General features: G+C 46.6%; 21 non-coding genes across 21 annotated transcripts in view; all 21 read right to left on the reverse strand.

Annotated features, from left to right (window-relative positions):
• Window positions 1-1,638: 1,638 nt before the first annotated feature.
• On the reverse strand, window positions 1,639-1,720 carry trnal-uag (transfer RNA leucine (anticodon UAG)). Its single transcript has one exon. It is a non-coding gene; the product is annotated as a tRNA-Leu (tRNA).
• A 1,098-nt stretch (window positions 1,721-2,818) lies between these two features.
• Window positions 2,819-2,900, reverse strand: trnal-aag (transfer RNA leucine (anticodon AAG)). Its single transcript has one exon. It is a non-coding gene; the product is annotated as a tRNA-Leu (tRNA).
• Window positions 2,901-7,564: 4,664 nt separating this feature from the next.
• trnal-aag (transfer RNA leucine (anticodon AAG)) lies at window positions 7,565-7,646 on the reverse strand. The gene has a single exon. It is a non-coding gene; the product is annotated as a tRNA-Leu (tRNA).
• Window positions 7,647-8,440: 794 nt separating this feature from the next.
• trnal-aag (transfer RNA leucine (anticodon AAG)) lies at window positions 8,441-8,522 on the reverse strand. The gene has a single exon. It is a non-coding gene; the product is annotated as a tRNA-Leu (tRNA).
• Window positions 8,523-9,317: 795 nt separating this feature from the next.
• trnal-aag (transfer RNA leucine (anticodon AAG)) lies at window positions 9,318-9,399 on the reverse strand. Its single transcript has one exon. It is a non-coding gene; the product is annotated as a tRNA-Leu (tRNA).
• A 1,262-nt stretch (window positions 9,400-10,661) lies between these two features.
• trnal-uag (transfer RNA leucine (anticodon UAG)) lies at window positions 10,662-10,743 on the reverse strand. Its single transcript has one exon. It is a non-coding gene; the product is annotated as a tRNA-Leu (tRNA).
• Window positions 10,744-12,771: 2,028 nt separating this feature from the next.
• trnal-uag (transfer RNA leucine (anticodon UAG)) lies at window positions 12,772-12,853 on the reverse strand. The gene has a single exon. It is a non-coding gene; the product is annotated as a tRNA-Leu (tRNA).
• A 222-nt stretch (window positions 12,854-13,075) lies between these two features.
• On the reverse strand, window positions 13,076-13,157 carry trnal-aag (transfer RNA leucine (anticodon AAG)). The gene has a single exon. It is a non-coding gene; the product is annotated as a tRNA-Leu (tRNA).
• Window positions 13,158-14,401: 1,244 nt separating this feature from the next.
• trnal-uag (transfer RNA leucine (anticodon UAG)) lies at window positions 14,402-14,483 on the reverse strand. The gene has a single exon. It is a non-coding gene; the product is annotated as a tRNA-Leu (tRNA).
• Window positions 14,484-14,705: 222 nt separating this feature from the next.
• Window positions 14,706-14,787, reverse strand: trnal-aag (transfer RNA leucine (anticodon AAG)). Its single transcript has one exon. It is a non-coding gene; the product is annotated as a tRNA-Leu (tRNA).
• A 973-nt stretch (window positions 14,788-15,760) lies between these two features.
• Window positions 15,761-15,842, reverse strand: trnal-uag (transfer RNA leucine (anticodon UAG)). Its single transcript has one exon. It is a non-coding gene; the product is annotated as a tRNA-Leu (tRNA).
• Window positions 15,843-16,513: 671 nt separating this feature from the next.
• On the reverse strand, window positions 16,514-16,595 carry trnal-uag (transfer RNA leucine (anticodon UAG)). Its single transcript has one exon. It is a non-coding gene; the product is annotated as a tRNA-Leu (tRNA).
• A 1,276-nt stretch (window positions 16,596-17,871) lies between these two features.
• Window positions 17,872-17,953, reverse strand: trnal-uag (transfer RNA leucine (anticodon UAG)). The gene has a single exon. It is a non-coding gene; the product is annotated as a tRNA-Leu (tRNA).
• A 671-nt stretch (window positions 17,954-18,624) lies between these two features.
• trnal-uag (transfer RNA leucine (anticodon UAG)) lies at window positions 18,625-18,706 on the reverse strand. The gene has a single exon. It is a non-coding gene; the product is annotated as a tRNA-Leu (tRNA).
• A 2,153-nt stretch (window positions 18,707-20,859) lies between these two features.
• On the reverse strand, window positions 20,860-20,941 carry trnal-uag (transfer RNA leucine (anticodon UAG)). Its single transcript has one exon. It is a non-coding gene; the product is annotated as a tRNA-Leu (tRNA).
• A 222-nt stretch (window positions 20,942-21,163) lies between these two features.
• On the reverse strand, window positions 21,164-21,245 carry trnal-aag (transfer RNA leucine (anticodon AAG)). The gene has a single exon. It is a non-coding gene; the product is annotated as a tRNA-Leu (tRNA).
• Window positions 21,246-24,139: 2,894 nt separating this feature from the next.
• trnal-uag (transfer RNA leucine (anticodon UAG)) lies at window positions 24,140-24,221 on the reverse strand. The gene has a single exon. It is a non-coding gene; the product is annotated as a tRNA-Leu (tRNA).
• Window positions 24,222-24,712: 491 nt separating this feature from the next.
• On the reverse strand, window positions 24,713-24,794 carry trnal-uag (transfer RNA leucine (anticodon UAG)). Its single transcript has one exon. It is a non-coding gene; the product is annotated as a tRNA-Leu (tRNA).
• Window positions 24,795-25,016: 222 nt separating this feature from the next.
• On the reverse strand, window positions 25,017-25,098 carry trnal-aag (transfer RNA leucine (anticodon AAG)). Its single transcript has one exon. It is a non-coding gene; the product is annotated as a tRNA-Leu (tRNA).
• Window positions 25,099-25,588: 490 nt separating this feature from the next.
• Window positions 25,589-25,670, reverse strand: trnal-uag (transfer RNA leucine (anticodon UAG)). Its single transcript has one exon. It is a non-coding gene; the product is annotated as a tRNA-Leu (tRNA).
• A 221-nt stretch (window positions 25,671-25,891) lies between these two features.
• Window positions 25,892-25,962, reverse strand: part of trnal-aag (transfer RNA leucine (anticodon AAG)) — an 82-nt gene continuing 11 nt past the window's right edge. The window contains exon 1 of the tRNA in view: window positions 25,892-25,962. This exon is cut by the window's right edge and continues 11 nt beyond it. This is a non-coding gene — a tRNA (tRNA-Leu).

The raw sequence follows: 25,962 nt of genomic DNA on the forward strand, positions 1-25,962 counted from the left end.
CGGTGGAACGGCTGATGTGGGCATTGTCATGGCTTGCCTCGACATTTGCGTTTGAATAGCGCGCGTCCTCCGTGGGCGTGTCAGATTAACGCGTAATGAAGTGTAATGAGCTGGGGAAAAAAAATCTGACAGCACTCTCTTTTCATACAGATTACATAAACTGAGAATATTTGTTTTTTATATAAATTACATCATTAAAAAGAAGAGAATTCAAGCTTCATAAAGAAAAACCTCTCGTGCCTGTATGACAAGTATTTGCAGAGTTAGAGTTAATTTTTCGGACGTGTTTCAGAATGGACTGCACTGACAGAGAGAAGGCAAAACTCGCATCATGTTTATTTTTCTTTATTTGACAAAAAGCACAAAACTTTGTTTTTATTGTGAGTATACAGAAAAATAATAGACAATTAACAGGATCGATTGATGTATAACACTTATATGTACGATCAAAATCAACAGAGTATTTTAAGTCTATTTTTCTGCTATGTGAAAAAAAAACGGCAAAACGCGCGGGCGCGTTTCTGGTCCCCAGAGGGTTAAACTCAAAATCATGAGGTAGCTGTCAGATCACCAAAAAAATCTCAATGAGTCAAATTGGCTAACTCCATCATTATAGACTAGACATTTGTTATTATTATGTTTAAATTCATTTTTGAAGTGACATTATTACCGTCCCTGATTCAAGAGGGTGCAGATTTTCAGCCGCTTTTGCGCCTTTTCGGAGCACTCTTAAGGTGTCTGGCCCTCTTTAAAATCACTGCTGGCAGCGGTGGGATTCGAACCCACGCCCCCGAAGAGACTTGAGCCTAAATCCAGCGCCTTAGACCCCTCGGCCACGCTACCCTGACGTGGCTCGATTCGTGGGCCGTTTTCTGGCCATTTTTTTTTTCATAAATAGATTAAACGTTGGGTGCGGACCTTCATCGTCAGGCTCTGAAGCACGCCGAGTTCGGCCAAGGAAAGCAAAAGCGGCAGGGTTTGGAAGAGACCGGGAGCAAGCAGTGTCACTTCTCCAGTGTTTTCGCTTAGGCATAGCAGCCACGAGTGCCTTCTAAAATGCTGTCTTGGTCGCGCTGGGATTCGAACCCACCCCCCCGAAGAGACTGGAGCCTTAATCCAGCGCCTTAGACCGCTCGGCCACGCTACCTTGTGAGGGCACCTTCCGTGGGCCATTTTCGCCAATTTTTTCTTTTAATGTCTCTCTTCTCCACAGTTAAATCCGTCGAAATTCTACGTGCCTTGAAGGAGCACCTCGACAGGTGGAAAGGCCTCCTAAATACAGGGGGGACGCAGTTACACTCCTGGAGGCCCCCCTCCCTGCAGATTGCAATTCCATCTCTAATCAAACACACCTGAATTACCTAATCAAAGCCTTTGGGCCATCCTCCAAAATGGCAGCCAGCTGTGTCTCAGTTAAACTCAAAATTATGAGGTAGCTGTCAGATCACCAAAAAAATCTCAATGAGTCAAATTGGCTAACTCCATCATAATAGACTAGACATTTGTTATTATTATGTTTAAATTCATTTTTGAAGTGACATTATTGCTGTCCCTGATTCAAGAGGGTGCAGATTTTCAGCCGCTTTTGCACCTTTTCGGAGCACACTTAAGGTGTCTGGCCCTCTTTAAAATCACTGCTGGCAGCAGTGGGATTCGAACCCACGCCCCCGAAGAGACTGGAGCCTAAATCCAGCGCCTTAGACCCCTCGGCCACGCTACCCTGACGAGGCTCATTTCGTGGTCCGTTTTCTGGCCATTTTTTTTTTCATAAATAGATTAAACGTTGGGTGCGTACCTTCATCGTCAGGCTCTGAAGCACGCCGAGTTCGGCCAAGGAAAGCAAAAGCGGCAGGGTTTGGAAGAGACCGGGAGCAAGCAGTGTCACTTCTCCAGTGTTTTCGCTTAGGCATAGCAGCCACGAGTGCCTTCTAAAATGCTGTCTTGGCAGCGGTGGGATTCGAACCCACGCCCCCGAAGAGACTGGAGCCTTAATCCAGCGCCTTAGACCGCTCGGTCACGCTACCTTGTGAGGGCACCTTCCGTGGGCCATTTTCGCCAATTTTTTCTTTTAATGTCTCTCTTCTCCACAGTTAAATCCGTCGAAATTCTACGTGCCTTGAAGGAGCACCTCGACAGGTGGAAAGGCCTCCTAAATACAGGGGGGACGCAGTTACACTCCTGGAGGCCCCCCTCCCTGCAGATTGCAATTCCATCTCTAATCAAACACACCTGAATTACCTAATCAAAGCCTTTGGGCCATCCTCCAAAATGGCAGCCAGCTGTGTCGCAGGTAAACTCAAAATCATGAGGTAGCTGTCAGATCACCAAAAAAATCTCAATGAGTCAAATTGGCTAACTCCATCATTATAGACTAGACATTTGTTATTATTATGTTTAAATTCATTTTTGAAGTGACATTATTGCTGTCCCTGATTCAAGAGGGTGCAGATTTTCAGCCGCTTTTGCGCCTTTTCGGAGCACACTTAAGGTGTCTGGACCTCTTTAAAATCACTGCTGGCAGCGGTGGGATTCGAACCCACGCCCCCGAAGAGACTGAAGCCTAAATCCAGCACCTTAGACCCCTCGGCCACGCTACCCTGACGTGGCTCGATCGGTGGGCCGTTTTCTGGCCATTTTTTTTTCATGAATAGATTAAACGTTGGGTGCGTACCTTCATCGTCAGGCTCTGAAGCACGCCGAGTTCGGCCAAGGAAAGCAAAAGCGGCAGGGTTTGGAAGAGACCGGGAGCAAGCAGTGTCACTTCTCCAGTGTTTTCGCTTAGGCATAGCAGCCACGAGTGCCTTCTAAAATGCTGTCTTGGCAGCGGTGGGATTCGAACCCACGCCCCCGAAGAGACTGGAGCCTTAATCCAGCGCCTTAGACCGCTCGGCCACGCTACCTTGTGAGGGCACCTTCCGTGGGCCATTTTCGCCAATTTTTTCTTTTAATGTCTCTCTTCTCCACAGTTAAATCCGTCGAAATTCTACGTGCCTTGAAGGAGCACCTCGACAGGTGGAAAGGCCTCCTAAATACAGGGGGGACGCAGTTACACTCCTGGAGGCCCCCCTCCCTGCAGATTGCAATTCCATCTCTAATCAAACACACCTGAATTACCTAATCAAAGCCTTTGGGCCATCCTCCAAAATGGCAGCCAGCTGTGTCGCAGTTAAACTCAAAATCATGAGGTAGCTGTCAGATCACCAAAAAAAATCTAAATGAGTCAAATTGGCTAACTCCATCATTATAGACTAGACATTTGTTATTATTATGTTTAAATTCATTTTTGAAGTGACATTATTGCTGTCCCTGATTCAAGAGGGTGCAGATTTTCAGCCGCTTTTGCGCCTTTTCGGAGCACACTTAAGGTGTCTGGACCTCTTTAAAATCACTGCTGGCAGCGGTGGGATTCGAACCCTCGCCCCCGAAGAGACTGAAGTCTAAATCCAGCACCTTAGGCCCCTCGGCCACGCTACCCTGACGTGGCTCGATTCGTGGGCCGTTTTCTGGCCATTTTTTTTTCATAAATAGATTAAACGTTGGGTGCGGACCTTCATCGTCAGGCTCTGAAGCACGCCGAGTTTGGCCAAGGAAAGCAAAAGCGGCAGGGTTTGGAAGAGTCCGCGAGCAAGCAGTGTCACTTCTCCAGTGTTTTCGCTTAGGCATAGCAGCCACGAGTGCCTTCTAAAATGCTGTCTTGGCAGCGGTGGGACTTCTCCACAGTTAAATTCGTCGAAATTCTACGTGCCTTGAAGGAGCACCTCGACAGGTGGAAAGGCCTCCTAAATACAGGGGGGACGCAGTTACACTCCTGGAGGCCCCCCTCCCTGCAGATTGCAATTCCATCTCTAATCAAACACACCTGAATTACCTAATCAAAGCCTTTGGGCCATCCTCCAAAAAGGCAGCCAGCTGTGTCGCAGTTAAACTCAAAATCATGAGGTAGCTGTCAGATCACCAAAAAAATCTCAATGAGTCAAATTGGCTAACTCCATCATTATAGACTAGACATTTGTTATTATTATGTTTAAATTCATTTTTGAAGTGACATTATTGCTGTCCCTGATTCAAGAGGGTGCAGATTTTCAGCCGCTTTTGCGCCTTTTCAGAGCACACTTAAGGTGTCTGGACCTCTTTAAAATCACTGCTGGCAGCGGTGGGATTCGAACCCACGCCCCCGAAGAGACTGAAGCCTAAATACAGCACCTTAGACCCCTCGGCCACGATACCCTGACGTGGCTTGATTCGTGGGCCGTTTTCTGGCCATTTTTTTTTCATAAATAGATTAAACGTTGGGTGCGGACCTTCATCGTCAGGCTCTGAAGCACGCCGAGTTTGGCCAAGGAAAGCAAAAGCGGCAGGGTTTGGAAGAGTCCGCGAGCAAGCAGTGTCACTTCTCCAGTGTTTTCGCTTAGGCATAGCAGCCACGAGTGCCTTCTAAAATGCTGTCTTGGCAGCGGTGGGACTTCTCCACAGTTAAATTCGTCGAAATTCTACGTGCCTTGAAGGAGCACCTCGACAGAGGGACAGGCCTCCTAAATACAGGGGGGACGCACTCACACTCCTGGAGGCCCCCCTCCCTGCAGATTGCAATTCAATCTCTAATCAAACACACCTGAATTACCTAATCAAAGCCTTTGGGCCATCCTCCAAAATGGCAGCCAGCTGTGTCGCAGTTAAACTCAAAATCATGAGGTAGCTGTCAGATCACCAAAAAAATCTCAATGAGTCAAATTGGCTAACTCCATCATTATAGACTAGACATTTGTTATTATTATGTTTAAATTCATTTTTGAAGTGACATTATTGCTGTCCCTGATTCAAGAGGGTGCAGATTTTCAGCCGCTTTTGCGCCTTTTCGGAGCACACTTAAGGTGTCTGGACCTCTTTAAAATCACTGCTGGCAGCGGTGGGATTCGAACCCACGCCCCCGAAGAGACTGAAGCCTAAATCCAGCACCTTAGACCCCTCGGCCACGCTACCCTGACGTGGCTCGATTCGTGGGCCGTTTTCTGGCCATTTTTTTTTCATGAATAGATTAAACGTTGGGTGCGGACCTTCATCGTCAGGCTCTGAAGCACGCCGAGTTTGGCCAAGGAAAGCAAAAGCGGCAGGGTTTGGAAGAGTCCGCGAGCAAGCAGTGTCACTTCTCCAGTGTTTTCGCTTAGGCATAGCAGCCACGAGTGCCTTCTAAAATGCTGTCTTGGCAGCGGTGGGACTTTTCCACAGTTAAATTCGTCGAAATTCTACGTGCCTTGAAGGAGCACCTCGACAGGTGGAAAGGCCTCCTAAATACAGGGGGGACCCAGTTACACTCCTGGAGGCCCCCCTCCCTGCAGATTGCAATTCCATCTCTAATCAAACACACCTGAATTACCTAATCAAAGCCTTTGGGCCATCCTCCAAAATGGCAGCCAGCTGTGTCGCAGTTAAACTCAAAATCATGAGGTAGCTGTCAGATCACCAAAAAAATCTCAATGAGTCAAATTGGCTAACTCCATCATTATAGACTAGACATTTGTTATTATTATGTTTAAATTCATTTTTGAAGTGACATTATTCTGCCCTACAAAGCAAAAAGGCAGTAACTACGCAGAGTGCAGAACAGAGAAAAATGACTTTAAAGTTATCCTGTCATCCAGCCTAAGTAGTTGTAGGTAGATTATTGGACATGTGGCTGTTTTGTTACTTTATATTAGCTTATTCTTTGTACATATCAATCCTCATATTTAATTTGATATTTTACCCCTATTTTGCAGTTAATGTATTCTTGCTTTGTATTACTTACCAAAAACATGGCACCATACCAAGGAAAAAGGCAGTAACTACAGATTCTCCAAAAACTATTTTGCCACAACTTGGGCTCTGGGTGTATTAGATACACTGTATTTGAAATAATTGGAACCATTTGGACAACATTTTTTTTCAACATTTTTGTGTTGCGAAACAAGTGTTGCGGAGCGGGTGTGTTACGGATACGTGGTGTAAATTTTTAGTAATCAAAAATCATGTCTAATTAATTGAAATCATGAAACTTTTATTATAAACTATTATTAAACTTATACAATATTTTAAAAATATTCTATGAATATTAAAAATAAAATATATTAAAATTCTAATATATTATTAATTACATTTCTTTTAATCATATGAAATTAAACAGACATTTTTGGTCAAACAACATGCTGCACAATGAGCTTTACTGTTAAAATTAAAACATTGAATAAAAATTATGTTTTAATCTTAATTTATTTGTATTAGTGTTAGTTTTATTATTGCATTGAGACGTTTCTAAATTCTACTGTACAACAGTAATATATTTATGTCAAGTTAAACCGAACTTTTATTTTGACGGGTTGCCGTGAAGACCTTTGAGTTTCTGTGTTTATGACATGACGATAGTTTTTCTCAAATGAAGCGGTTAAATGCTCACAAAGTGACTTTAAGAGCGGATCTAGAGTCTGGAGAGTAAGTTCATGCAGTCGTGTCCTCATATAGGCAAAAAACAGCTTGAGCGTCACATGTGCTTCAGCGCGCGCGTGTGTTAAATGAAACTGCGCGTCGACTGCACCATTTATTCACAGAACATGTAGGATTTGTATTTAAATAGTACTATTATTGCGGTTTAATATTCACACAGACGTCTATCACGATTTAATTTCAAGTGTCCTGAAATGCTATCTCGCGAAAATCATAGTAGCCTAACCGCTAAAGTTACTACATGGAGCTCTTGCACCTTTTTTCTTCCTTTTTTGGAATATATATTTTTTTCATTCTTTCAGGGGAGGGGGGTAGTTTGGTAGGGGAACAATTAGGGGAAGTTGGAAGGGTGAAATCTCAAATGTTAAAAACGTCCCGCGAGGATGCCCAAAAATCAGCTGTGTGTTCACCATGGCAACAGTAACTACACTGCGCAGAAACACTGTTATTTTTTGTTAGGTAAAACATAACAAGAATACAGTAATGGATGTTACTGTACTCTTGCTTTGTTTTACTAGGGTTTTTTGCAGTTACTGTACAAACGACTACCATTTTTATCCAAAACGACACACATTTGAGATAAGATGTTTTGTCACATAACAAAGGATGCCTTGAATGTCATGAAAATGATAATAACTCATTTTTGACCAAAAATGCAGTTACTGCCTTTTTGCTTTGTAGGGCAGTATTGCTGTCCCTGATTCAAGAGGGTGCAGATTTTCAGCCGCTTTTGCGCCTTTTCGGAGCACACTTAAGGTGTCTGGCCCTCTTTAAAATCACTGCTGTTAGCAGTGGGATTCGAACCCACGCCCCCGAAGAGACTAGAGCCTAAATCCAGCGCCTTAGACCACTCGGCCACGCTACCCTGACGTGGCTCGTTTCGTGGGCCGTTTTCTGGCCATTTTTTTTTTCATAAATAGATTAAACGTTGGGTGCGGACCTTCATCGTCAGGCTCTGAAGCACGCCGAGTTCGGCCAAGGAAAGCAAAAGCGGCAGGGTTTGGAAGAGGCCGGGAGCAAGCAGTGTCACTTCTCCAGTGTTTTCGCTTAGGCATAGCAGCCACGAGTGCCTTCTAAAATGCTGTCTTGGCAGCGGTGGGATTCGAACCCACGCCCCCGAAGAGACTGGAGCCTTAATCCAGCGCCTTAGACCGCTCGGCCACGCTACCTTGTGAGGGCACCTTCCGTGGGCCATTTTCGCCAATTTTTTCTTTTAATGTCTCTCTTCTCCACAGTTAAATCCGTCGAAATTCTACGTGCCTTGAAGGAGCACCTCGACAGGTGGAAAGGCCTCCTAAATACAGGGGGGACGCAGTTACACTCCTGGAGGCCCCCCTCCCTGCAGATTGCAATTCCATCTCTAATCAAACACACCTGAATTACCTAATCAAAGCCTTTGGGCCATCCTCCAAAATGGCAGCCAGCTGTGTCGCAGGTAAACTCAAAATCATGAGGTAGCTGTCAGATCACCAAAAAAATCTCAATGAGTCAAATTGGCTAACTCCATCATTATAGACTAGACATTTGTTATTACTATGTTTAAATTCATTTTTGAAGTGACATTATTGCTGTCCCTGATTCAAGAGGGTGCAGATTTTCAGCCGCTTTTGCGCCTTTTCGGAGCACACTTAAGGTGTCTGGACCTCTTTAAAATCACTGCTGGCAGCGGTGGGATTCGAACCCACGCCCCCGAAGAGACTGAAGCCTAAATCCAGCACCTTAGACCCCTCGGCCACGCTACCCTGACGTGGCTCGATCGGTGGGCCGTTTTCTGGCCATTTTTTTTTCATGAATAGATTAAACGTTGGGTGCGGACCTTCATCGTCAGGCTCTGAAGCACGCCGAGTTTGGCCAAGGAAAGCAAAAGCGGCAGGGTTTGGAAGAGTCCGCGAGAAAGCAGTGTCACTTCTCCAGTGTTTTCGCTTAGGCATAGCAGCCACGAGTGCCTTCTAAAATGCTGTCTTGGCAGCGGTGGGATTCGAACCCACGCCCCCGAAGAGACTGGAGCCTTAATCCAGCGCCTTAGACCGCTCGGCCACGCTACCTTGTGAGGGCACCTTCCGTGGGCCATTTTCGCCAATTTTTTCTTTTAATGTCTCTCTTCTCCACAGTTAAATCCGTCGAAATTCTACGTGCCTTGAAGGAGCACCTCGACAGGTGGAAAGGCCTCCTAAATACAGGGGGGACGCAGTTACACTCCTGGAGGCCCCCCTCCCTGCAGATTGCAATTCCATCTCTAATCAAACACACCTGAATTACCTAATCAAAGCCTTTGGGCCATTCTCCAAAATGGCAGCCAGCTGTGTCGCAGTTAAACTCAAAATCATGAGGTAGCTGTCAGATCACCAAAAAAATCTCAATGAGTCAAATTGGCTAACTCCATCATTATAGACTAGACATTTGTTATTATTATGTTTAAATACATTTTTGAAGTGACATTATTGCTGTCCCTGATTCAAGAGGGTGCAGATTTTCAGCCGCTTTTGCGCCTTTTCGGAGCACACTTAAGGTGTCTGGCCCTCTTTAAAATCACTGCTGTTAGCAGTGGGATTCGAACCCACGCCCCCGAAGAGACTAGAGCCTAAATCCAGCGCCTTAGACCCCTCGGCCACGCTACCCTGACGTGGCTCGTTTCGTGGGCCGTTTTCTGGCCATTTTTTTTTTCATAAATAGATTAAACGTTGGGTGCGGACCTTCATCGTCAGGCTCTGAAGCACGCCGAGTTCGGCCAAGGAAAGCAAAAGCAGCAGGGTTTGGAAGAGACCAGGAGCAAGCAGTGTCACTTCTCCAGTGTTTTCGCTTAGGCATAGCAGCCACGAGTGCCTTCTAAAATGCTGTCTTGGCAGCAGTGGGATTCGAACCCACGCCCCCAAAGAAACTGGAACCTTAATCCAGCGCCTTAGACCGCTCGGCCACGCTACCTTGTGAGGGCACCTTCCGTGGGCCATTTTCGCCAATTTTTTCTTTTAAAGGGATAGTTCGGCCAAAAATGATATTTAAACCATGCATTACTCACCCTCAAGCCGTTCGAGATGCATATGTCAATCTTGTTTCAGACGAACACATTTTCAGTTATTTTAGAAAATGTCTTAGACCCTTCAGTGGATATAATGTGAAGCAATGGGGTCCACCTCCTTCAAGTCCCAAAATGTGCATATATCCTTCACAAAAGTAATCCAACCGGCTCCAGGGGGATAAACGAAGGCCTTATGAGGGTAATCCGTGCCGTTTTGTCGTAAAAATATACATATTTAAAACTTTATAAATGAAAATATCTGACTTCCGGCAACGATCGACGCGCGTCCACGGGTGATGGAAGTCGGCGTACAAGGTAGGACGTAGCGTCGTGACGTAGAACGAACGCGCCCGCGCAGCCAGAGAGCAGAGCAAAACATCACCCGTGAACGTGCATCGATCGTTGCCGGAAGTCAGATATTTTCATTTATAAAGTTTTAAATATGTATATTTTTACGACAAAACCGCACGGATTACCCTCATAAGGCCTTCGTTTATCCCCCTGGAGCCGGATGGATGACTTCTGTGAAGGATATATGCACATTTTGGGACTTGAAGGAGGTGGACCCCATTGCTTCACATTATATCCACTGAAGGGTCTAAGACATTTTCTAAAATAACTGAAAATGTGTTCGTCTGAAACAAGATTGACATATGCATCTCGAACGGCTTGAGGGTGAGTAATGCATGGTTTAAATACCATTTTTGGCCGAACTATCCCTTTAATGTCTTTCTTCTCCACAGTTAAATCCGTCGAAATTCTACGTGCCTTGAAGGAGCACCTCGACAGGTGGAAAGGCCTCCTAAATACAAGGGGGACGCAGTTACACTCCTGGAGGCCCCCCTCCCTGCAGATTGCAATTCCATCTCTAATCAAACACACCTGAATTACCTAATCAAAGCCTTTGGGCCATCCTCCAAAATGGCAGCCAGCTGTGTCGCAGTTAAACTCAAAATCATGAGGTAGCTGTCAGATCACCAAAAAAATCTCAATGAGTCAAATTGGCTAACTCCATCATTATAGACTAGACATTTGTTATTATTATGTTTAAATTCATTTTTGAAGTGACATTATTGCTGTCCCTGATTCAAGAGGGTGCAGATTTTCAGCCGCTTTTGCGCCTTTTCGGAGCACTCTTAAAGTGTATGGCCCTCTTTAAAATCACTGCTGGCAGCGGTGGGATTCGAACCCACGCCCCCGAAGAGACTGGAGCCTAAATCCAGCGCCTTAGACCCCTCGGCCACGCTACCCTGACGTGGCTCGATTCGTGGGCCGTTTTCTGGCCATTTTTTTTACATAAATAGATTAAACGTTGGGTGCGGACCTTCATCGTCAGGCTCTGAAGCACGCCGAGTTTGGCCAAGGAAAGCAAAAGCGGCAGGGTTTGGAAGAGTCCGCGAGCAAGCAGTGTCACTTCTCCAGTGTTTTCGCTTAGGCATAGCAGCCACGAGTGCCTTCTAAAATGCTGTCTTGGCAGCGGTGGGACTTCTCCACAGTTAAATTCGTCGAAATTCTACGTGCCTTGAAGGAGCACCTCGACAGGTGGAAAGGCCTCCTAAATACAGGGGGGACGCAGTTACACTCCTGGAGGCCCCCCTCCCTGCAGATTGCAATTCCATCTCTAATCAAACACACCTGAATTACCTAATCAAAGCCTTTGGGCCATCCTCCAAAATGGCAGCCAGCTGTGTCGCAGTTAAACTCAAAATCATGAGGTAGCTGTCAGATCACCAAAAAAATCTCAATGAGTCAAATTGGCTAACTCCATCATTATAGACTAGACATTTGTTATTATTATGTTTAAATTCATTTTTGAAGTGACATTATTGCTGTCCCTGATTCAAGAGGGTGCAGATTATCAGCCGCTTTTGCGCCTTTTCGGAGCACTCTTAAGGTGTCTGGCCCTCTTTAAAATCACTGCTGGCAGCAGTGCGATTCGAACCCACGCCCCCGAAGAGACTGGAGCCTAAATCCAGCGCCTTAGACCCCTCGGCCACGCTACCCTGACGAGGCTTATTTCGTGGGCCGTTTTCTGGCCATTTTTTTTTCATAAATAGATTAAACGTTGGGTGCGTACCTTCATCGTCAGGCTCTGAAGCACGCCGAGTTCGGCCAAAGAAAGCAAAAGCGGCAGGGTTTGGAAGAGACCGGGAGCAAGCAGTGTCACTTCTCCAGTGTTTTCGCTTAGGCATGGCAGCCACGAGTGCCTTCTAAAATGCTGTCTTGGCAGCGGTGGGATTCGAGCCCACGCCCCCGAAGAGACTGGAGCCTTAATCCAGCGCCTTAGACCGCTCGGCCACGCTACCTTGTGAGGGCACCTTCCGTGGGCCATTTTCGCCAATTTTTTCTTTTAATGTCTCTCTTCTCCACAGTTAAATCCGTCGAAATTCTACGTGCCTTGAAGGAGCACCTCGACAGGTGAAAAGGCCTCCTAAATACAGGGGGGACGCAGTTACACTCCTGGAGGCCCCCTCCCTGCAGATTGCAATTCCATCTCTAATCAAACACACCTGAATTACCTAATCAAAGCCTTTGGGCCATCCTCCAAAATGGCAGCCAGCTGTGTCGCAGTTAAACTCAAAATCATGAGGTAGCTGTCAGATCACCAAAAAAATCTAAATGAGTCAAATTGGCTAACTCCATCATTATAGACTAGACATTTGTTATAATTATGTTTAAATTCATTTTTGAAGTGACATTATTGCTGTCCCTGATTCAAGAGGGTGCAGATTTTCAACCGCTTTTGCGCCTTAGACCCAGCGCCTTAGACCGCTCGGCTACGCTACCTTGTGAGGGCACCTTCCGTGGGCCATTTTCGCCAATTTTTTCTTTTAATGTCTCTCTTTTCCACAGTTAAATCCGTCGAAATTCTACGTGCCTTGAAGGAGCACCTCGACAGGTGGAAAGGCCTCCTAAATAAAGGGGGGATGCAGTTACACTCCTGGAGGCCCCCCTCCCTGCAGATTGCAATTCCATCTCTAATCAAACACACCTGAATTACCTAATCAAAGCCTTTGGGCCATCCTCCAAAATGGCAGCCAGCTGTGTCGCAGTTAAACTCAAAATCATGAGGTAGCTGTCAGATCACCAAAAAAATCTCAATGAGTCAAATTGGCTAACTCCATCATTATAGACTAGACATTTGTTATTATTATGTTTAAATTCATTTTTGAAGTGACATTATTGCTGTCCCTGATTCAAGAGGGTGCAGATTTTCAGCCGCTTTTGCGCCTTTTCGGAGCACTCTTAAAGTGTCTGGCCCTCTTTAAAATCACTGCTGGCAGCGGTGGGATTCGAACCCACGCCCCCGAAGAGACTGGAGCCTAAATCCAGCGCCTTAGACCCCTCGGCCACGCTACCCTGACGTGGCTCGATTCGTGGGCCGTTTTCTGGCCATTTTTTTTTTCATAAATAGATTAAACGTTGGGTGCGGACCTTCATCGTCAGGTTCTGAAGCACGCCGAGTTTGGCCAAGGAAAGCAAAAGCGGCAGGGTTTGGAAGAGTCCGGGAGCAAGCAGTGTCACTTCTCCAGTGTTTTCGCTTAGGCATAGCAGCCACGAGTGCCTTCTAAAATGCTGTCTTGGCAGCGGTGGGATTCTAACCCACGGCCCCGGAGAGACTGGAGCCTTAATCCAGCGCCTTAGACCGCTCGGCCACGCTGCCTTGTGAGGGCACCTTCCGTGGGCCATTTTCGCCAATTTTTTCTTTTAATGTCTCTCTTCTCCACAGTTAAATCCGTCGAAATTCTACGTGCCTTGAAGGAGCACCTCGACAGGTGGAAAGGCCTCCTAAATACAGGGGGGACGCAGTTACACTCCTGGAGGCCCCCCTCCCTTCAGATTGCAATTCCATCTCTAATCAAACACACCTGAATTACCTAATCAAAGCCTTTGGGCCATCCTCCAAAATGGCAGCCAGCTGTGTCGCAGTTAAACTCAAAATCATGAGGTAGCTGTCAGATCACCAAAAAAATCTCAATGAGTCAAATTGGCTAACTCCATCATTATAGACTAGACATTTGTTATTATTATGTTTAAATTCATTTTTGAAGTGACATTATTGCTGTCCCTGATTCAAGAGGGTGCAGATTTTCAGCCGCTTTTGCGCCTTTTCGGAGCACACTTAAGGTGTCTGGACCTCTTTAAAATCACTGCTGGCAGCGGTGGGATTCGAACCCACGCCCCCGAAGAGACTGAAGCCTAAATCCAGCACCTTAGACCCCTCGGCCACGCTACCCTGACGTGGCTCGATTCGTGGGCCGTTTTCTGGCCATTTTTTTTACATAAATAGATTAAACGTTGGGTGCGGACCTTCATCGTCAGGCTCTGAAGCACGCCGAGTTTGGCCAAGGAAAGCAAAAGCGGCAGGGTTTGGAAGAGTCCGCGAGCAAGCAGTGTCACTTCTCCAGTGTTTTCGCTTAGGCATAGCAGCCACGAGTGCCTTCTAAAATGCTGTCTTGGCAGCGGTGGGACTTCTCCACAGTTAAATTCGTCGAAATTCTACGTGCCTTGAAGGAGCACCTCGACAGGTGGAAAGGCCTCCTAAATACAGGGGGGACGCAGTTACACTCCTGGAGGCCCCCCTCCCTGCAGATTGCAATTCCATCTCTAATCAAACACACCTGAATTACCTAATCAAAGCCTTTGGGCCATCCTCCAAAATGGCAGCCAGCTGTGTCGCAGTTAAACTCAAAATCATGAGGTAGCTGTCAGATCACCAAAAAAATCTCAATGAGTCAAATTGGCTAACTCCATCATTATAGACTAGACATTTGTTATTATTATGTTTAAATTCATTTTTGAAGTGACATTATTGCTGTCCCTGATTCAAGAGGGTGCAGATTATCAGCCGCTTTTGCGCCTTTTCGGAGCACTCTTAAGGTGTCTGGCCCTCTTTAAAATCACTGCTGGCAGCAGTGGGATTCGAACCCACGCCCCCGAAGAGACTGGAGCCTAAATCCAGCGCCTTAGACCCCTCGGCCACGCTACCCTGACGAGGCTTATTTCGTGGGCCGTTTTCTGGCCATTTTTTTTTTCATAAATAGATTAAACGTTGGGTGCGTACCTTCATCGTCAGGCTCTGAAGCACGCCGAGTTCGGCCAAGGAAAGCAAAAGCGGCAGGGTTTGGAAGAGACCGGGAGCAAGCAGTGTCACTTCTCCAGTGTTTTCGCTTAGGCATGGCAGCCACGAGTGCCTTCTAAAATGCTGTCTTGGCAGCGGTGGGATTCGAACCCACGCCCCCGAAGAGACTGGAGCCTTAATCCAGCGCCTTAGACCGCTCGGCCACGCTACCTTGTGAGGGCACCTTCCGTGGGCCATTTTCGCCAATTTTTTCTTTTAATGTCTCTCTTCTCCACAGTTAAATCCGTCGAAATTCTACGTGCCTTGAAGGAGCACCTCGACAGGTGAAAAGGCCTCCTAAATACAGGGGGGACGCAGTTACACTCCTGGAGGCCCCCTCCCTGCAGATTGCAATTCCATCTCTAATCAAACACACCTGAATTACCTAATCAAAGCCTTTGGGCCATCCTCCAAAATGGCAGCCAGCTGTGTCGCAGTTAAACTCAAAATCATGAGGTAGCTGTCAGATCACCAAAAAAATCTAAATGAGTCAAATTGGCTAACTCCATCATTATAGACTAGACATCTGTTATTATTATGTTTAAATTCATTTTTGAAGTGACATTATTGCTGTCCCTGATTCAAGAGGGTGCAGATTTTCAACCGCTTTTGCGCCTTAGACCCAGCGCCTTAGACCGCTCGGCTACGCTACCTTGTGAGGGCACCTTCCGTTGGGCCATTTTCGCCAATTTTTTCTTTTAATGTCTCTCTTCTCCACAGTTAAATCCGTCGAAATTCTACGTGCCTTGAAGGAGCACCTCAACAGGTGGAAAGGCCTCCTAAATAAAGGGGGGATGCAGTTACACTCCTGGAGGCCCCCCTCCCTGCAGATTGCAATTCCATCTCTAATCAAACACACCTGAATTACCTAATCAAAGCCTTTGGGCCATCCTCCAAAATGGCAGCCAGCTGTGTCGCAGTTAAACTCAAAATCATGAGGTAGCTGTCAGATCACCAAAAAAATCTCAATGAGTCAAATTGGCTAACTCCATCATTATAGACTAGACATTTGTTATTATTATGTTTAAATTCATTTTTGAAGTGACATTATTGCTGTCCCTGATTCAAGAGGGTGCTGATTTTCAGCCGCTTTTGCGCCTTTTCGGAGCACTCTTAAAGTGTATGGCCCTCTTTAAAATCACTGCTGGCAGCGGTGGGATTCGAACCCACGCCCCCGAAGAGACTGGAGCCTAAATCCAGCGCCTTAGACCCCTCGGCCACGCTACCCTGACGTGGCTCGATTCGTGGGCCGTTTTCTGGCCATTTTTTTTACATAAATAGATTAAACGTTGGGTGCGGACCTTCATCGTCAGGCTCTGAAGCACGCCGAGTTTGGCCAAGGAAAGCAAAAGCGGCAGGGTTTGGAAGAGTCCGCGAGCAAGCAGTGTCACTTCTCCAGTGTTTTCGCTTAGGCATAGCAGCCACGAGTGCCTTCTAAAATGCTGTCTTGGCAGCGGTGGGACTTCTCCACAGTTAAATTCGTCGAAATTCTACGTGCCTTGAAGGAGCACCTCGACAGGTGGAAAGGCCTCCTAAATACAGGGGGGACGCAGTTACACTCCTGGAGGCCCCCCTCCCTGCAGATTGCAATTCCATCTCTAATCAAACACACCTGAATTACCTAATCAAAGCCTTTGGGCCATCCTCCAAAATGGCAGCCAGCTGTGTCGCAGTTAAACTCAAAATCATGAGGTAGCTGTCAGATCACCAAAAAAATCTCAATGAGTCAAATTGGCTAACTCCATCATTATAGACTAGACATTTGTTATTATTATGTTTAAATTCATTTTTGAAGTGACATTATTGCTGTCCCTGATTCAAGAGGGTGCAGATTATCAGCCGCTTTTGCGCCTTTTCGGAGCACTCTTAAGGTGTCTGGCCCTCTTTAAAATCACTGCTGGCAGCAGTGGGATTCGAACCCACGCCCCCGAAGAGACTGGAGCCTAAATCCAGCGCCTTAGACCCCTCGGCCACGCTACCCTGACGAGGCTTATTTCGTGGGCCGTTTTCTGGCCATTTTTTTTTTCATAAATAGATTAAACGTTGGGTGCGTACCTTCATCGTCAGGCTCTGAAGCACGCCGAGTTCGGCCAAGGAAAGCAAAAGCGGCAGGGTTTGGAAGAGACCGGGAGCAAGCAGTGTCACTTCTCCAGTGTTTTCGCTTAGGCATGGCAGCCACGAGTGCCTTCTAAAATGCTGTCTTGGCAGCGGTGGGATTCGAGCCCACGCCCCCGAAGAGACTGGAGCCTTAATCCAGCGCCTTAGACCGCTCGGCCACGCCACCTTGTGAGGGCACCTTCCGTGGGCCATTTTCGCCAATTTTTTCTTTTAATGTCTCTCTTCTCCACAGTTAAATCCGTCGAAATTCTACGTGCCTTGAAGGAGCACCTCGACAGGTGAAAAGGCCTCCTAAATACAGGGGGGACGCAGTTACACTCCTGGAGGCCCCCTCCCTGCAGATTGCAATTCCATCTCTAATCAAACACACCTGAATTACCTAATCAAAGCCTTTGGGCCATCCTCCAAAATGGCAGCCAGCTGTGTCGCAGTTAAACTCAAAATCATGAGGTAGCTGTCAGATCACCAAAAAAATCTAAATGAGTCAAATTGGCTAACTCCATCATTATAGACTAGACATTTGTTATTATTATGTTTAAATTCATTTTTGAAGTGACATTATTGCTGTCCCTGATTCAAGAGGGTGCAGATTTTCAACCGCTTTTGCGCCTTAGACCCAGCGCCTTAGACCGCTCGGCTACGCTACCTTGTGAGGGCACCTTCCGTGGGCCATTTTCGCCAATTTTTTCTTTTAATGTCTCTCTTCTCCACAGTTAAATCCGTCGAAATTCTACGTGCCTTGAAGGAGCACCTCGACAGGTGGAAAGGCCTCCTAAATAAAGGGGGGATGCAGTTACACTCCTGGAGGCCCCCCTCCCTGCAGATTGCAATTCCATCTCTAATCAAACACACCTGAATTACCTAATCAAAGCCTTTGGGCCATCCTCCAAAATGGCAGCCAGCTGTGTCGCAGTTAAACTCAAAATCATGAGGTAGCTGTCAGATCACCAAAAAAATCTCAATGAGTCAAATTGGCTAACTCCATCATTATAGACTAGACATTTGTTATTATTATGTTTAAATTCATTTTTGAAGTGACATTATTGCTGTCCCTGATTCAAGAGGGTGCAGATTTTCAGCCGCTTTTGCGCCTTTTCGGAGCACTCTTAAAGTGTCTGGCCCTCTTTAAAATCACTGCTGGCAGCGGTGGGATTCGAACCCACGCCCCCGAAGAGACTGGAGCCTAAATCCAGCGCCTTAGACCCCTCGGCCACGCTACCCTGACGTGGCTCGATTCGTGGGCCGTTTTCTGGCCATTTTTTTTACATAAATAGATTAAACGTTGGGTGCGGACCTTCATCGTCAGGCTCTGAAGCACGCCGAGTTTGGCCAAGGAAAGCAAAAGCGGCAGGGTTTGGAAGAGTCCGCGAGCAAGCAGTGTCACTTCTCCAGTGTTTTCGCTTAGGCATAGCAGCCACGAGTGCCTTCTAAAATGCTGTCTTGGCAGCGGTGGGACTTCTCCACAGTTAAATTCGTCGAAATTCTACGTGCCTTGAAGGAGCACCTCGACAGGTGGAAAGGCCTCCTAAATACAGGGGGGACGCAGTTACACTCCTGGAGGCCCCCCTCCCTGCAGATTGCAATTCCATCTCTAATCAAACACACCTGAATTACCTAATCAAAGCCTTTGGGCCATCCTCCAAAATGGCAGCCAGCTGTGTCGCAGTTAAACTCAAAATCATGAGGTAGCTGTCAGATCACCAAAAAAATCTCAATGAGTCAAATTGGCTAACTCCATCATTATAGACTAGACATTTGTTATTATTATGTTTAAATTCATTTTTGAAGTGACATTATTGCTGTCCCTGATTCAAGAGGGTGCAGATTATCAGCCGCTTTTGCGCCTTTTCGGAGCACTCTTAAGGTGTCTGGCCCTCTTTAAAATCACTGCTGGCAGCAGTGGGATTCGAACCCACGCCCCCGAAGAGACTGGAGCCTAAATCCAGCGCCTTAGACCCCTCGGCCACGCTACCCTGACGAGGCTTATTTCGTGGGCCGTTTTCTGGCCATTTTTTTTTTCATAAATAGATTAAACGTTGGGTGCGTACCTTCATCGTCAGGCTCTGAAGCACGCCGAGTTCGGCCAAGGAAAGCAAAAGCGGCAGGGTTTGGAAGAGACCGGGAGCAAGCAGTGTCACTTCTCCAGTGTTTTCGCTTAGGCATGGCAGCCACGAGTGCCTTCTAAAATGCTGTCTTGGCAGCGGTGGGATTCGAGCCCACGCCCCCGAAGAGACTGGAGCCTTAATCCAGCCCCTTAGACCGCTCGGCCACGCCACCTTGTGAGGGCACCTTCCGTGGGCCATTTTCGCCAATTTTTTCTTTTAATGTCTCTCTTCTCCACAGTTAAATCCGTCGAAATTCTACGTGCCTTGAAGGAGCACCTCGACAGGTGAAAAGGCCTCCTAAATACAGGGGGGACGCAGTTACACTCCTGGAGGCCCCCTCCCTGCAGATTGCAATTCCATCTCTAATCAAACACACCTGAATTACCTAATCAAAGCCTTTGGGCCATCCTCCAAAATGGCAGCCAGCTGTGTCGCAGTTAAACTCAAAATCATGAGGTAGCTGTCAGATCACCAAAAAAATCTAAATGAGTCAAATTGGCTAACTCCATCATTATAGACTAGCCATTTGTTATTATTATGTTTAAATTCATTTTTGAAGTGACATTATTGCTGTCCCTGATTCAAGAGGGTGCAGATTTTCAACCGCTTTTGCGCCTTAGACCCAGCGCCTTAGACCGCTCGGCTACGCTACCTTGTGAGGGCACCTTCCGTGGGCCATTTTCGCCAATTTTTTCTTTTAATGTCTCTCTTCTCCACAGTTAAATCCGTCGAAATTCTACGTGCCTTGAAGGAGCACCTCGACAGGTGGAAAGGCCTCCTAAATAAAGGGGGGATGCAGTTACACTCCTGGAGGCCCCCCTCCCTGCAGATTGCAATTCCATCTCTAATCAAACACACCTGAATTACCTAATCAAAGCCTTTGGGCCATCCTCCAAAATGGCAGCCAGCTGTGTCGCAGTTAAACTCAAAATCATGAGGTAGCTGTCAGATCACCAAAAAAATCTCAATGAGTCAAATTGGCTAACTCCATCATTATAGACTAGACATTTGTTATTATTATGTTTAAATTCATTTTTGAAGTGACATTATTGCTGTCCCTGATTCAAGAGGGTGCAGATTTTCAGCCGCTTTTGCGCCTTTTCGGAGCACTCTTAAAGTGTCTGGCCCTCTTTAAAATCACTGCTGGCAGCGGCAGCAGTGATTTAAAGAGGGCCAGACACTTTAAGAGTGCTCCCGAAACAGGCGCCAAAAGCGCGCCTGAAACCCTCTCGCACCCTACGTTCGAATCGTGGGCCGCATTACTGTCCATTTCAAAAATAGATTAAACGTTGGGTGCGGACCTTCATCGTCAGGTTCTGAAGCACGCCGAGTTTGGCCAAGGAAAGCAAAAGCGGCAGGGTTTGGAAGAGACCGGGAGCAAGCAGTGTCACTTCTCCAGTGTTTTCGCTTAGGCATAGCAGCCACGAGTGCCTTCTAAAATGCTGTCTTGGCAGCGGTGGGATTCAAACCCACGCCCCCGGAGAGACTGGAGCCTTAATCCAGCGCCTTAGACCGCTCGGCCACGCTACCTTGTGAGGGCACCTTCCGTGGGCCATTTTCGCCAATTTTTTCTTTTAATGTCTCTCTTCTCCACAGTTAAATCCGTCGAAATTCTACGTGAATTGAAGGAGCACCTCGACAGGTGGAAAGGCCTCCTAAATAAAGGGGGGACGCAGTTACACTCCTGGAGGCCCCCCTCCCTGCAGATTGCAATTCCATCTCTAATCAAACACACCTGAATTACCTAATCAAAGCCTTTGGGCCATCCTCCAAAATGGCAGCCAGCTGTGTCGCAGTTAAACTCAAAATCATGAGGTAGCTGTCAGATCACCAAAAAAATCTAAATGAGTCAAATTGGCTAACTCCATCATTATAGACTAGACATTTGTTATTATTATGTTTAAATTCATTTTTGAAGTGACATTATTGCTGTCCCTGATTCAAGAGGGTGCAGATTTTCAGCCGCTTTTGCGCCTTTTCGGAGCACACTTAAGGTGTCTGGACCTCTTTAAAATCACTGCTGGCAGCGGTGGGATTCGAACCCACGCCCCCGAAGAGACTGGAGCCTAAATCCAGCGCCTTAGACCCCTCGGCCACGCTACCCTGATGTGGCTCGATTCGTGGGCCGTTTTCTGGCCATTTTTTTTTTCATAAATAGATTAAACGTTGGGTGCGGACCTTCATCGTCAGGCTCTGAAGCACGCCGAGTTTGGCCAAGGAAAGCAAAAGCGGCAGGGTTTGGAAGAGTCCGGGAGCAAGCAGTGTCACTTCTCCAGTGTTTTCGCTTAGGCATAGCAGCCACGAGTGCCTTCTAAAATGCTGTCTTGGCAGCGGTGGGATTCGAACCCACGCCCCCGAAGAGACTGGAGCCTTAATCCAGCGCCTTAGACCGCTCGGCCACGCTACCTTGTGAGGGCACCTTCCGTGGTCCATTTTCGCCAATTTTTTCTTTTAATGTCTCTCTTCTCCACAGTTAAATCCGTCGAAATTCTACGTGCCTTGAAGGAGCACCTCGACAGGTGGAAAGGCCTCCTAAATACAGGGGGGACGCAGTTACACTCCTGGAGGCCCACTCCCTGTAGATTGCAATTCCATCTCTAATCAAACACACCTGAATTACCTAATCAAAGCCTTTGGGCCATCCTCCAAAATGGCAGCCAGCTGTGTCGCAGTTAAACTCAAAATCATGAGGTAGCTGTCAGATCACCGAAAAAATCTAAATGAGTCAAATTGGCTAACTCCATCATTATAGACTAGACATTTGTTATTATTATGTTTAAATTCATTTTTGAAGTGACATTATTGCTGTCCCTGATTCAAGAGGGTGCAGATTTTCAGCCGCTTTTGCGCCTTAGACCCAGCGCCTTAGACCCAGCGCCTTAGACCGCTCGGCCACGCTACCTTGTGAGGGCACCTACCGTGGGCCATTTTCGCCAATTTTTTCTTTTACAGTTTTTTTCAATTGTTTACACGCAATTTTGAAAACCGGGTTCTTTTTTTCAAAATGTAATCACAATTATCCAAACACCACACTCAATTGGCATAATTCCTAGATTGTTTGCAAAATGACACACTTCTGTCAAAACATACACACTTCAGACAAAAGATATACACATATTTGTGAAAATGCTATTAGTTTTCATTTAACCAACACAGTCCTCAATGATCAGACACTATTGCAACCAGTTTCACACTGCTGTGATAAATAAAAAACACATTTGTAAAAAAACTATTTTTAGGAAATAGCATGTGCTAGATTTTTGGCCAGACATTGTTATGTAAGGGATAATTTAGATGAAAAAAAATTGTGACAAACAAACAACATTCTTCATGATTAGTTTGAGATATAGGGAGAATGTACACTAATAGGCCTACTATAAACTTGCCAAGCACTGCACAACACTGATTTCTGCAGACTCATATTTCAAGTATTTATTTACAGTATTTCTAACCATAATCAGTTACAGTAATCAACCAACAATGAAATCAATGAAAAAAATAAAATCTGTAGACAAATAAAAATTACTGCATGAAGTACATACAGTTTGACTCTGGAGAAAAACTACTGTAAAAGCAACAAGAATACTGTAACTATTCAGTTACAGTATCAACCAGAGATTTGGTTGAACTCTTTGTCCAGCTTCCATCGTTGTCAGTCCATGGTTGATAACATGGTCAATAAGTGTTGCACGGATTTCTTGAGTCAAATTTGGTCCTCGTCTTCTTTGTTCAGGTTCTATCAACTCTACAAGTCCTTCTCTACCTCTTCCTCTACCTAGGCCTCTTCCTCTATCCCCTTCTTCTCCTCTTCCTCTACCTGGGCCTCCTCCTCTACCTCCTTCACCTCTTCCTCTACCTCCTTCACCTCTTCCTCTACCTAGGCCTCTTTCTCTATCCCCTTCTTCTCCTTTTCCTCTACCTGGGCCTCCTCCTCTACCTCCTTCACCTCTTCCTCTACCTAGGCCTCTTTCTCTACCCCCTTCTTCTCCTTTTCCTCTACCTGGGCCTCCTCCTCTACCTCCTTCACCTCTTCCTCTACCTCCTTCACCTCTTCCTCTACCTAAGCCTCTTCCTCTATCTCCTTCTTCTCCTCTTCCTCTACCTGGGGCTCCTCCTCTACCCCCTTCACCTCTTCCTCTACCTCCTTCACCTCTTCCTCTACCTAAGCCTCTTCCTCTATCTCCTTCTTCTCCTCTTCCTCTACCTGGGGCTCCTCCTCTACCTCCTTCACCTCTACCTCCTTCTCCTCCTCCTCTACCTCCTTCACCTCTTCCTCTACCTCCTTCACCTCTTCCTCTACCTCCTTCACCTCTTCCTCTACCTCCTTCTCCTCCTCCTCTACCTCGTTCACCTCTTCCTCTACCTCCTTCTCCTCTTCCTCTACCTCCTTCATCTCCTCTTTCAGCTCCCCCTTTTATTCTCACTCTTCTTCTTCTTCTTCTTCTTCTTCTTCTTCTTCTTCTTCTTCGTCTAGCTCCTTCCATTTTTGTTGAAGACAGGTGAACTCACCTGCTGCCTTTTATAGCACACCTGAGTGCTGCGTTTTCAAATTAGCACATGTGTGCTTCCACGCCTGATGGATGTGCATATCCAATTCATTCATTAGTGTGGTCAATGGCAAACCGGGGCTTTGTAATGACAAGGAAGTAACCTCACAATCCTTATCTGTGTCTAAGGTGTGAAAATGTGTGTAGAGTTTTACAAATCACTGTGTGTAATGTTTTGCAAAAAGGGTGAAGCTGACAACGTGCTTACAATTGTGCAAATCTAGACTGGTGTTTTGCTCCTTGAGTGTAAGGTTTTGCTAATAGTGGGAAAGTTTTAATGTTAGTGTGTAAGCAATTGAAAAAAACTGTAATGTCTCTCTTCTCCACAGTTAAATCCGTCGAAATTCTACGTGCCTTGAAGGAGCACCTCGACAGGTGGAAAGGCCTCCTAAATATAGGGGGGACGCAGTTACACTCCTGGAGGCCCCCCTCCCTGCAGATTGCAATTCCATCTCTAATCAAACACACCTGAATTACCTAATCAAAGCCTTTGGGCCATCCTCCAAAATGGCAGCCAGCTGTGTCGCAGTTAAACTCAAAATCATGAGGTAGCTGTCAGATCACCAAAAAAATCTCAATGAGTCAAATTGGCTAACTCCATCATTATAGACTAGACATTTGTTATTATTATGTTTAAATTCATTTTTGAAGTGACATTATTACCGTCCCTGATTCAAGAGGGTGCAGATTTTCAGCCGCTTTTGCGCCTTTTCGGAGCACTCTTAAGGTGTCTGGCCCTCTTTAAAATCACTGCTGGCAGCGGTGGGATTCAAACCCACGCCCCCGAAGAGACTGGAGCCTAAATCCAGCGCCTTAGACCCCTCGGCCACGCTACCCTGACGTGGCTCGATTCGTGGGCCGTTTTCGCCAATTTTTTCTTTTAATGTCTCTCTTCTCCACAGTTAAATCCGTCGAAATTCTACGTGCCTTGAAGGAGCACCTCGACAGGTGGAAAGGCCTCCTAAATACAGGGGGGACGCAGTTACACTCCTGGAGGCCCCCCTCCCTGCAGATTGCAATTCCATCTCTAATCAAACACACCTGAATTACCTAATCAAAGCCTTTGGGCCATCCTCCAAAATGGCAGCCAGCTGTGTCGCAGTTAAACTCAAAATCATGAGGTAGCTGTCAGATCACCAAAAAAATCTCAATGAGTCAAATTGGCTAACTCCATCATTATAGACTAGACATTTGTTATTATTATGTTTAAATTCATTTTTGAAGTGACATTATTGCTGTCCCTGATTCAAGAGGGTGCAGATTTTCAGCCGCTTTTGCGCCTTTTCGGAGCACACTTAAGGTGTCTGGACCTCTTTAAAATCACTGCTGGCAGCGGTGGGATTCGAACCCACGCCCCCGAAGAGACTGGAGCCTAAATCCAGCGCCTTAGACCCCTCGGCCACGCTACCCTGATGTGGCTTGATTCGTGGGCCGTTTTCTGGCCATTTTTTTTTTCATAAATAGATTAAACGTTGGGTGCGGACCTTCATTGTCAGGCTCTGAAGCACGCCGAGTTCGGCCAAGGAAAGCAAAAGCGGCAGGGTTTGGAAGAGACCGGGAGCAAGCAGTGTCACTTCTCCAGTGTTTTCGCTTAGGCATAGCAGCCACGAGTGCCTTCTAAAATGCTGTCTTGGCAGCGGTGGGATTCGAACCCACGCCCCCGGAGAGACTGGAGCCTTAATCCAGCGCCTTGGACCGCTCGGCCACGCTACCTTGTGAGGGCACCTTCCGTAGGCCATTTTCGCCAATTTTTTCTTTTAATGTCTCTCTTCTCCACAGTTAAATCCGTCGAAATTCTACGTGAATTGAAGGAGCACCTCGACAGGTGGAAAGGCCTCCTAAAAACAGGGGGGACGCAGTTACACTCCTGGAGGCCCCCTCCCTGCAGATTGCAATTCCATCTCTAATCAAACACACCTGAATTACCTAATCAAAGCCTTTGGGCCATCCTCCAAAATGGCAGCCAGCTGTGTCGCAGTTAAACTCAAAATCATGAGGTAGCTGTCAGATCACCAAAAAAATCTCAATGAGTCAAATTGGCTAACTCCATCATTATAGACTAGACATTTGTTATTATTATGTTTAAATTCATTTTTGAAGTGACATTATTACCATCCCTGATTCAAGAAGGTGCAGATTTTCAGCCGCTTTTGCGCCTTTTCGGAGCACTCTTAAGGTGTCTGGCCCTCTTTAAAATCACTGCTGGCAGCGGTGGGATTCTAACCCACGACCCCGAAGAGACTGGAGCCTAAATCCAGCGCCTTAGACCCCTCGGCCACGCTACCCTGACGTGGATCGATTCGTGGGCCGTTTTCTGGCCATTTTTTTTTCATAAATATATTAAACGTTGGGTGCGGACCTTCATTGTCAGGCTCTGAAGCACGCCGAGTTCGGCCAAGGAAAGCAAAAGCGGCAGGGTTTGGAAGAGACCGGGAGCAAGCAGTGTCACTTCTCCAGTGTTTTCGCTTAGGCATAGCAGCCACGAGTGCCTTCTAAAATGCTGTCTTGGCAGCGGTGGGATTCGAACCCACGCCCCCGGAGAGACTGGAGCCTTAATCCAGCGCCTTAGACCGCTCG

This window comes from Rhinichthys klamathensis, unplaced genomic scaffold (assembly GCF_029890125.1).
Source record: "Rhinichthys klamathensis goyatoka isolate OS25496 unplaced genomic scaffold, OSU_Roscu_1.1 h1tg000035l_1, whole genome shotgun sequence".
Lineage (NCBI taxonomy): Eukaryota > Metazoa > Chordata > Actinopteri > Cypriniformes > Leuciscidae > Rhinichthys > Rhinichthys klamathensis.